The sequence below is a fragment of the Pinus tabuliformis genome, chromosome X (genome assembly GCF_031772625.1).
Source record: "Pinus tabuliformis cultivar Carrire ecotype Pingquan chromosome X, CPIR1, whole genome shotgun sequence".
Lineage (NCBI taxonomy): Eukaryota > Viridiplantae > Streptophyta > Pinopsida > Pinales > Pinaceae > Pinus > Pinus tabuliformis.
In genome coordinates, this window is record NC_142308.1 from 287485793 (window position 1) to 287496748 (window position 10956).

The window sequence follows — 10956 nt, forward strand, 5'->3', positions numbered from 1 at the left end:
TGAAAGAACAACCAAGAGACAACATAACACCTACTCAATGCTTGCCCCTATGATGAAACTCTATGGATCAAAATCTCTCTAACTTTCGAGCAATCCCATAGGCATAATTTAGATGTTTTAGAGACAATTATCTCATGGAGATCCTGAACATTTAAAAATCCTGCCATTAACAGAACTTGGTCTTTGGCTCCAATATTTACCCTCTGGGCCACTTGGAAGGAGCACAATAATAGAATCTTCAAAGGACTTGCAAGAGAAGCAAAATCACTTTGGCTTTCCGTCCTGCATAACATCAGAGAAACCACACTCCTTGACACCTAGTCGACAGATGATTGGAAAGCCTCTTCTTTTGAAACTAACATCCTAAGGAATCTCCCTCTTGTCCCCCCATCTTCCCCATATTCCCCCTCTTCCCCCTCCGACTTTTCTCCCCATCCCTCTTCTCCCTCATCATGGTATCACCCCCCCCGGACAGGTTTCTTGAAATTCAATTTTGACATGGCTTCAAAGGGAAATCTTGGAGCTTTAGGATTTGGTGGCATCTTTTGCAACCACACTAGGCTCTCCCTTTATGTCCTAGATGATTCAATGTGTGTTAATAGCAACAATGCAATAGAGTTCCATGCTCTGGAAGAAGGACTTCACACGGTTAATCACAGATGCTACCATAAGCTCATGGTGAAAGGTGACTCATACCTTGACATCGTTCTTAAAAAAATTGTTGAATGGAACTCACATAGAAAAATTCTCTTTAAGTTGGCGTTTGGAAAACTTCATCACTCACATTCCCACTCTTCTTTCCTTCTTCCTATTCATTATTCCCCTAGATATCAAGTGCTCTAACAGTAAGGTCGCTAATTTTTTAGCTTTTTTTTTTTTGCCCATAACACTCCATGAACCTCTCCTCTCATTGGGATCAGATCTTCCCTCCCCCTTCCTCCTGGATTGCCAACAACTTCTTCATAAAGACATGGATCGAGGGGATTCTAGCTATGAAACTAATCTCACACTCACCCCTTCCTGGAGTGTTATTACAAGGTGTCAAAACGTAATATAGGTTAGGTTGGGGGGCATGTCATTGTCGCCAACCCAAGCCATAGCAAGGGGAGGTGTAGAAGCCCTTCTTCACACCTATGCAAAACTTATAACCAAGATTATGCCTCACCGCCCAGCTCAAGTGAGAGAATACTAATCGGACGGGCACCATATCATGCAATCAATAATGATCCAAACTGTGATGGGAATCAAGAAATGCAAGATTAAGCAGGGTGTGAAAATTCTATTATAGTCATTGGTGATTATTCTTCTATATTTTTCAGATTATTTGTATTTTGTAAATTACTTACGACAAATACTGAATAAAAGCACAACTGCAATTTCACCAAAAATTAATCACAGGAACTAAGAAAATAACACACACTTAAATATTGGACGTCCATATTTTTGGACAAAATTGTCCCTGGAAAAACCTTAGTGCGGGGGAAAACCAATTCTTCAAATGAGGGTTTATATTATTTCTTAAGCAAATTGTGAATTGCAATAATTGGTTGCTTAGTGACTAGCAAAGCTCTAGCAAATTTATTTTCTTCGTTTCCACTGACTAAATCAATCTAGGAAATCAAGAATCTCCCTTTGCAAACCAACTCATCCTCTCTTAGGTAGTTCGCAATTCCTCCTGCAACATGCACTGGAAAAGTGGAAATTCGAACTAGCCTTCCCAACAACTCATATTGTCTCTGGAAAATTATTTTGTGAGTAATACTACCCCCAACAACTCAATTGACCAACTCCCACTACCTCCAAAATATATTTTTGGAAGCTGGAAACCAAAAACGAGTCTTCAACAGCTCGCACTGGATAAACTGGCAACTCGCATTGCTTGTCTCGGCCTTCCTCTTGCAGAATAATTCAACCTCTTCCTTGCTCTTGAAAAAATTTCTCTATAAATTCTCACCCCAATTTCTCCTACTGAAAACCCCATTGCTGGTGTCTCCCACGCTATCACTGCGCCCTTGCTATCATTGCAAATCTGAACTTTTGAACTATTAGAATGATCTCAAAAAGGTACCATCAATATCCTCTTATAATCTCTTGTTGACAAATCAGCGGTCGTGATCTACCTCCAATTGATGGCTAAGATCAATTTGACTTCTTCCAATCACTTTTCTAGAAGTCACTAGAGAAAAATCAGTTTGTCTCAATAATCTTGATTAATTAGCCCATTTCATTAATTTAGACTTAGGAAAATAATTAAAATTGGTTAATTAAATCTAATTAAGACATTTCACTCGGAAAATTTTTCTAAGTATTGGAGATAATTAATCCACTTGTTCTCCTAGTCTCATAGACACCATCTGAGACTAGAACACCTATCTGAGCTACAAAAACTAGCACTCTCTCTTAGTGAGGATGATGCTCTCCATAAATCCCAACTTATCCCTTAAGAAAACAAAATTTTCTTTACCCAAGGCCTTCATCAGAATATTTGCAACTTGTTGATCTTTGGAAACATATTGTAGTCGAACTGATCTGTGTTGTACATTATCCTTGATGAAGTGGTATCTAATGTCGATGTGCTTTGACCTATCATGAAACACTAGATTCTCAGAGAGTTTGATGCAACTTTGATTATCATAGTAGATATTGGTTTACTCCAACCATTGACCAAATACTTCCACTAGCAGCTTCTAAAGCCATATGGCCTCACATGTAGCCATGTACGTTGCCATGCATTGTGCTTCTGTGGAACTCAGTGGCACATACTTTTGCTTCCTATTGTACCAAGAGACAACCCCTAATCCAATACTAAAGTAACACTCTGAGGTGCTTTTCTAGTATACTACACTACCTACCTAGATTGCATTTGTATACCCCAACAACCTGACACCATCACCTTGAGTAAATCACAGCCCATACTCAATTGTACCTCGTAGATATCACAACACATGCTTCGCTACTATCCAATATGCCCTCTTCAGTCCAACCATGAACTAACTAAGAGTGTTTATTACAAAGCAAATGTGTGGCTTGCATTGACCAGATACATAAGAGAGTCAATAAGTTGTCTATACAATGTGGGTTTCATTGCTTCCTTCTCTGATGCATCTATCTTCCTCCAATTTATAATCATAGGAGTAGACATGGGTCTACAGTCCAACATCCTGAATTTCTTCAAGATCTCCATAGCATATCTCCCTTGACTAAGGAAGATCTCCCCATCTGTCTGTCATACCTCCAAACCTAGAAAATAATGCATCAGCCCCAAATCCTTCATCTCGAACTCTGCTGCCAAGTCCCTCTTGCAGTCCTCTATGAGCCCTAGTGACCTTGTCAAAAATAGATCATCCCCATATAATATGAGAATGAAAGGTCACCACCTACCATTAAATAGTAGAGATTTGAGTATGCCTCACTCTTCACAAAGCCCATTTGCTACAAATAATTGTCAACCCAACCATACCATGCTTTGGGAGCTTACTTGAGTCTATATAGCACTCTTTGTAACCTACATACATGAGTGTCCCTCCCATGTGTCTCAAATCCCTCTGGTTGTTTGATGTACTCCTCCTCTTATATTACTTCATTCAAAAAAGTCATCTTAACATACATTTGGTGAATCTTCCATCCCGTATGTGCTCCTAGAGAGATCACGGCCCTAATGGAAATGTATCTGGCCACTGGAGCGAATGTCTCCTCATAGTGTATGCCCTCCTTCTGAGCAAATCCCTTGGCCATAAACCTAGCCTTGTACTTCTCCACACTACCATTTGTAGTGTGTTTGATCTTGTAGATCCAAAGGGAATGAACCACTACCTTATTTAAAAATCTAGGTACAACCTCCCACACATTATTCAACATCATAGAGTTGTACTCCTCCACCATTGCATCCTGGAACACCTAATGTTGTGAAGCCTCCTAATAACTGGAAGGCTCGTTATCAATGAGTTCGTTCATCAATGCCTTATACCCTAAATATGTTTTTGACAGTCTTTTGTCCCTAGTGCTCAATCTAGGATCTCCCACAAACTCTGACGCATCTCTCAACGTCTGAAGCACCTTTAAGTTCCTTCTCCCATTAGTGGTGGGTGGAGGTTCATGCTCTTCATCTAGCTGTCATTACTCCACCTATTGTGAACTCTCCTCTATATCTGTACCTACACCTGTACTAGTCATTGTACTCGTACTAGTTCCTTGAGCCTGAGATCCATGTTCATCCTTTGGAGATTCTGTTAGCTCACTCTAATCAACTACTAGCAACTCATGAGATCTCCTAAAGGCTTTCTCCTCCTGGAAGTTTACATCTTGTCTCACGATAATCTTCTTGTTGCTTGGAATATAAATCCTATATGCCTTGGATGTTTTATTGTAGCCAACGAAATATCCCTTCTCTATAGTCGAATCTAACTTGGTTTGTTTTTCATCTAGAACGTGACAATAAGTTATATTGCCAAAAACTCTGAAATGTCTAGCTTCTAACTTCTTTCCTGTAAACACCTCCTTAGGTGTCATCTTCCCCAATGCCTTATGTGGGACCCTGTTTTATATATATATTGTTGTATTATATGCCTTTTCCTAGAGATATCTAAGCATGTCTTGGTCATATAGCATCACCCTCACTATTCCAATTAACGTTCTATTCTTCCTCTCAATTAGCCCCTTTTGTTGTGAGTTGTATGGAGTTGTCCACTCTCTCTTGATGCCCTCCTTCACACAAAACTCCTTAAATACTTTCTCAACATATTCACCTCCATTATCCGTTCAAATAACCCTTATCTTCTTTCCTGTTGAGTACTCCACAAGAGCCTCAAAATCTTGGAAGTGACTGAAGACTTCATCCCTTGTCTTCTAGGTCCTCCTGGAGAAGTCATCGATGAAGGTCACGAAATACTCATAACCCCTGAGAGATTTCATAGACAATGGGCCACACATATCAAAATGTATCAACTCTAGCACACCCTTGGATCTACTATCACTCCTTGGAATGTTGCTTTCGCAAACTTCCCAAGCACACACCATCTACACACATCATCGTGTTCCGTGCTTATTTATGGAACTCTTATCACAGTTTCCTTGAGCAATTTGAGTGCTCCATGATGGATATGTCCCATCCTCCTATGCCATAATTTTGGATCATGTCTTTGCTATTATTGTTTCTTACTAGTGTCTTTAGAGTGTCCAACTGCAACCGATATAAATTTTTGCTCCTCACCCCAATATGTTTCACTAACTTCCAATTGTGATGCTTTATATGCATCTTTGTCCCTTGAAAGTATACATCATATCCCTTATTCTCAAGAGTTGAAACTAAAATCAAGTTCATTCCTAAACTTGGCACGTGCAACACTCCAGTAACATGAGTACTCTTGCCTAACTCCCTCTGAAAGGTAATTGTCCCCCTCCCAACTAGAGTGCACTTGGACTTATTTCCCATCTGAATCTGGAAGCCTATCTCCTCTTCCTTGTAACACAAAAAGTATTCTCTAACCCTTGTCATGTGACATAACGCCCCACTGTCAATATACCAAATCCCTGTGGAGGACGAGCTAGAGAGGCAAGCTATGAGGGAGAACTCATCCTCTAGTCTCAAAGATAACTCATCAATATCCATTGAAGTTGTTGTCTACTATTTCTTCTCTTGTCGACCTTCTTCCTGTTCGGACATTGACTGAAATAGTCGCCTTGTTGACTGCAACCAAAACATTTGATTTTACTCAAGTTCTTTTTCCTCTTCTCTCCCTTGGACCTTTTGTTAGAGCCCTTCTTTCCCTTTCCTGTTAGGGCCACGTTCTCGTCATCCTCACGTGTTTGGGTTTTACTGCTACTATTGCCACTAAAAAGACTCATTCTAAGCTCCTCCTGAGTGAAATCACTCCACAAACTATCCTAACTCGGTAGTGTATCTCATCCATTGATCACTTGAACAAACACATCCCATTGCTTTGAGAACTCATTCAAGGTTGTTCTCACGATTTCATCATTAGTTAATTGATCTCCAATAGCTTCCAAATCATCCTTGACAAGTTGAGGTAACTAACAACATTTCCACCTTTATTCATTTGGTTATTTCTCAACTTCTCTCTGAGAATCAACTTCTTGTTTATGGTAGCATCCTGAAACAACTTCATAATGGCATCCCAAATCTTCTTCGCTATATCCAAATGTGTGATATGTGGAACGATATGATCCTTAACCCCGTCAAGGATTATTCTCCTTTCCTTGGCATCTTCCTTCTTATATGAAATGAGTTGTGTTGGATCTATTGATGCGGCTACAACACTAGTCACATATTATTTGAGATCTTTCTCTCCCAGCAACAACAAAATTTTGGCTTTTCAGACACCAAGGTTAAAAGCTCCATCCAATATGTCATGATCTCTCAATCTAGCTAAATCCATTGTTGAAAACCCTCAGAAAATAGACAAATCCAAATAAATTTGAAGAAGCTAAATTAGGTTTTATAAACCCTCGATTTCTCTTTTTGTGCCCTGTGTTGAGCCTCTTTTGCGCTTAGATATGTGCTTCACTGACTCGCTCTATTACCATGTGAAAAATCCATTGCAGTTACTATTGATTGTTTTTCCATCTTTTTCAGATTATTTTTCTTCTGTAAATTACTTACGGTAAAAATTGAATAAAAGCACAATTGCGATTTTATCAAAAAATCAATCTCAGGAACTGAGAAAATAACACATAAAAATTGGACTGTGATATTTTTGGACAAAATAGTACTTGGAAAAACCCTAGTGTGGGGAAAACCAGTTCTGAAGATGAGGGTTTATATTATCTCTTCGACAAGTTGAGAATTACATAAATTGCTTGCATGACACTCGCAAAGCTCCGTCAAATTTATTTTCTTCACTTCCACTGACCAAATCGAACTGGAAAATCAAGAATCTCCCTTTGCAAACTAACTTGGCCTCTCCTAAGCAATTTGTACTTCCTCCTGCAAAACGCACTGGAAATTCGAACTGGCCTTCCCGACAACTCACACTGCCTCTGGAAAATCAATTTCATGAGTAATACTTCCTCCAACAACTCAATTGACCAACTCACACTGCCTCTAGATTATCTTTATGACAACTGACAACCAAAAATAAGTCTCCAACAACTCGCACTAGATAAATTGGCTACTTGCACTGCGTGTCTCAGCCTTCCTCTTGCAGAATGATTCAGCCTCTTCCTTACTCTCGAAAAGCTAGAATCACTGTGAAGAATTTCTCCAAAAATTCTCTCCTCAATTTCTCATGTTGAAAACCCTGCTACTTGTGTCTTCCACACAATCATTATGCCCTTGCTATCACTGCAAATTTGAACTTCTAAACTGTTTGAATGATCTCCAAAGGCCCCATCGATCTCCTCTTATAATCTCTCATTGAAAATCAATGGTCGTGATCTAACCCCAATCGATCGCTAAGATCAATTTGACTTCTTACAGTCACTTTTCTAGAAGTCACTACAACAAAATCAATTTGTCTCAATTAATCTTGATTAATTAACCCACTTCCCTAAATTAGACTTAGGAAAATTAAAACTGGTTAACTAAATCTAATTAAGCCATTTCACTGGGAAACTTTTTTAGGTTATTGGAGATATTTAATCCACCTGTGCTCCTAGCCTCATAGACACCATTTGAGACTAGAACACATGTCTGAGCTACAAAAACTCATAGGGAAATTCACCTAAGCTTTCAAGCCATTTGCGTTATCGAAGAAAAGGAAACCTGCTAATTTCGTCTTATTGTTGCTTTTTTATTGTTTCCAGCGAAAGGTCAAGGGCTACCGCGCCTGATCTCAACGCACAACCTTGGGTTGATCGCAGGAAAGGATCACACTAATTGAAGCTCATCAACCATGCCAAAACCAAGTGAAAGGAAGCTCTAGGGGTGCAGCGCAATGGGTTGCCTCTCACCTTCATATTTCTTAGATAGTTGTAAGGTTCACGGCAGCTCAATCTAACTATGTGCTCAACTCTCAATTCAATTTCTCACTACATGTTGTCAAGAGCATTGGTTTGGATCGGAACTAGGCCTCTGTCTACCTCATAAAACACTCTCCCTCACCCTAGCACCCTAGATTTATCTCTAGTGGCCACGTCTTTACTCATAGCCTCTGGTCTACTTATAGTACACAGTCCCCGTTCATCTCCAATGAGTGTGTCCCTACCTCGTCGTGGGGGTGTTCTTGGCCACTCAGTGCATATCTTGCCTCTACACCTACATTGTCTGACTGTTTTAGCTTTTAACAACACTACTCACTTAGTCTAACCTGCGTCGCTTTGTTGCATATTGTTTCTATGCTTCTGAACACAATGTCACCGTAGCGAGCAAGGCATCGATGTGGCTCCTCCTCTCGAGGGGAAGGTAACTCACATGGTAATCAACGAGCTCATAACACTACTCAACAATATCGTGGCTCCACTTGAATCTTAATCCAATTGGAAATTCACCAAGCCTCTTCAGAAGCCCAAGCAGAAAAGGAGGAACACTCTGATTCAAAAGTTTTGGAATCTGCATCTAATTGGCTTCTTAATCCAAGGCGTACCTGTGTGAAGCAGAACCTTTACATATGCACAATAGAGCTCTACTGGCATATGAAGACCTTAATTGTTAAAGCTCTTTTAGAAAGGAATGAAGCCAAGCAAGATCTATCTCACTAGATGGACCACTTATAAGAGGAGCACAAAGCCATGTTTCTAGAACAACGAGACATGGCACTCAAACTCGCCATAATTGAAGTGTTGCTGATGGGAAAGGGACAAGCATCTCCTTGCACTCCTATTGCACCCATAGATGTCTCAACCTCGGACTAATATTTTGCACAATTTTAATTTTTTATCAAAATCGTTTAGCTCTATGTATTTGTATGTTATATGTTATGTTGTATGTCTCTTTGTTTAAACAAGAGTGTAAAGAATGACATAAAATTGTAAAATATTAAACAGAAACTTTATTCCTTCACCATTGATGTAATTTTCTCAATAACGAAACACAACAAAAGAACTATTGATATTACTATACATGATGTAATTTCTTAATTTAATAATAAAATATGAAACTTCAAAAAAAACACAACATATTATTATATAAAACTTTAACACTGGAAATTTCAGTTTATCCTCAATACTGTCTTTGAAATAAAATGAAATACCCAAAACAAAAAATTTAATTTATCTTAATTAATTACGGTTCATTCTTACCATGATAGAGGTTCATTCTTACCATGATAGAAGTGCAAGGTAGTTTTTCCAAATTATATATTTCGGCCAAAAAAGGCAATTGAACGGTGGATTATCATCCTTTTTTTTTTTTCAGAGGAGGTGGATAATCATCCTTTACCATTAATAAAATGACTGTATTTTATTTGGCATTATAAAATACTTAAATTAAAGAAGTCAATGGGTTGAATGGAGTTTGGAGAAAAAATCAATCACAGCAAAGTTTTCATGGACTTACTGACCTTTTTGAGAGATCCAAGATTTAGGTTTAATTTAACTTGGAATTGTAGAAAATCGTGTAGTATATTTGTTTGTGAAAATTCGAAATTTACCCAAAATTGAGGTATGAATGAAATTTGATAACGTGCAATTCAAATGCCAGCAGCTGGAGTAGCTCAGTTGGTTAGAGCGTGTGGCTGTTAACCACAAGGTCGGAGGTTCGACCCCTCCCTCTAGCGCTTTTGAGTTTTGCAAGAGTCCGATTCCTATTTCAAAACCGGTTTTCTCGCAAAGATAATTGTTCTCATGTAATGAAACCTTGTACTAGGGTGTTTAAACCCAATCGGTCTCAGTTTAAGGGAACCTTATATTGGGGTATTAACAAAGCACTGGTTCTAAACTTTTCGTGAGGCGGTAAAGTCTTTTAAAACAAGCCAACCTTCAAATACCCATAAACATTCGATGTTAGCCGTTCATCAAATTTCCATTTATGAATACCAGTAGGGATTCCTATTTCAAAACCGGTTTTCTCGCAAAGATAATTGTTCTCATGTAATGAAACTTTGTACTAGGGTGTTTAAACCCAATCGGTCTCAGTTTAAGGGAACCTTATATTGGGGTATTAACAAAGCACTGGTTCTAAACTTTTCGTGAGGATACCCATAAACATTCGATGTTAGCCGTTCATCAAATTTCCATTTATGAATACCAGTAGGGATTTGAATGGTTGGTCCTGAAGGAGTCGTAACATTTCTTGCCAGGGTTCACTTCCCCAAAAAAGTGTGACAGTTTAGCCCGCTGAAAAAACAGGATAGCAAGACGTTCATCAAATTTGCAATAAACAAGACCTATTTTGAATTAATAAAGATGTTATGAATACCAGTAGGGATTTTAATGGTTGGTCCTGAAAGAGTCATAACATTTGTTACCAGGGTTCACTTCCCACAAAAGGTGTGACAGTTTAGCCCGCTGAAAAACCAAGATAGCAATAAGGCAACGTGAACTTCCACCTTGGTGTTAAATTTCTTGGGCTTGTTGGGCCGAACATTTCTTACCAGGGTTCTTTTCCCCAAAAAAGTGTGACAATTTAGTCCGCTGAAAAAGCAGGATAGCATTAAGGCAACGTGAACTTCCACCTTGGTGTTAGTTATTTATTGGGTTTGTTGGGCCGATCGAAGCTGGAATTAACAGAAATATCATTCTTGGGGCATGTCATTTCAGGGATTTTTAGGAAGAACCCAACCAACGTGCACTGAGAATTAACCCTGGGCTAATTGAAGTAAACTTTCACCAGCATATGGCAAAATCACAATATAATAAACAAAAATATTACTGTAATGATAATTGTCCCTCTTAAGATGATAAGAGGGTCGGCTTTGATTCCTAATATTATTACAGTGATGATTACTGTTAATCTAAATGTTGAGAAGACAGTGAGTTTGTGCTTTATGTGTGCACAGGGAGTGCAACACAAACCTTGAAACAATATATATTGAATATCATTATAATAATTCTTCAGGTTCT

The 10956-nt window shown here is 38.8% G+C and overlaps 1 non-coding gene across 1 annotated transcript; it reads left to right on the plus strand.

Annotated features, from left to right (window-relative positions):
• Positions 1-9597: 9597 nt before the first annotated feature.
• Positions 9598-9671, plus strand: TRNAN-GUU (transfer RNA asparagine (anticodon GUU)). Its single transcript has one exon. It is a non-coding gene; the product is annotated as a tRNA-Asn (tRNA).
• Positions 9672-10956: the final 1285 nt, after the last annotated feature.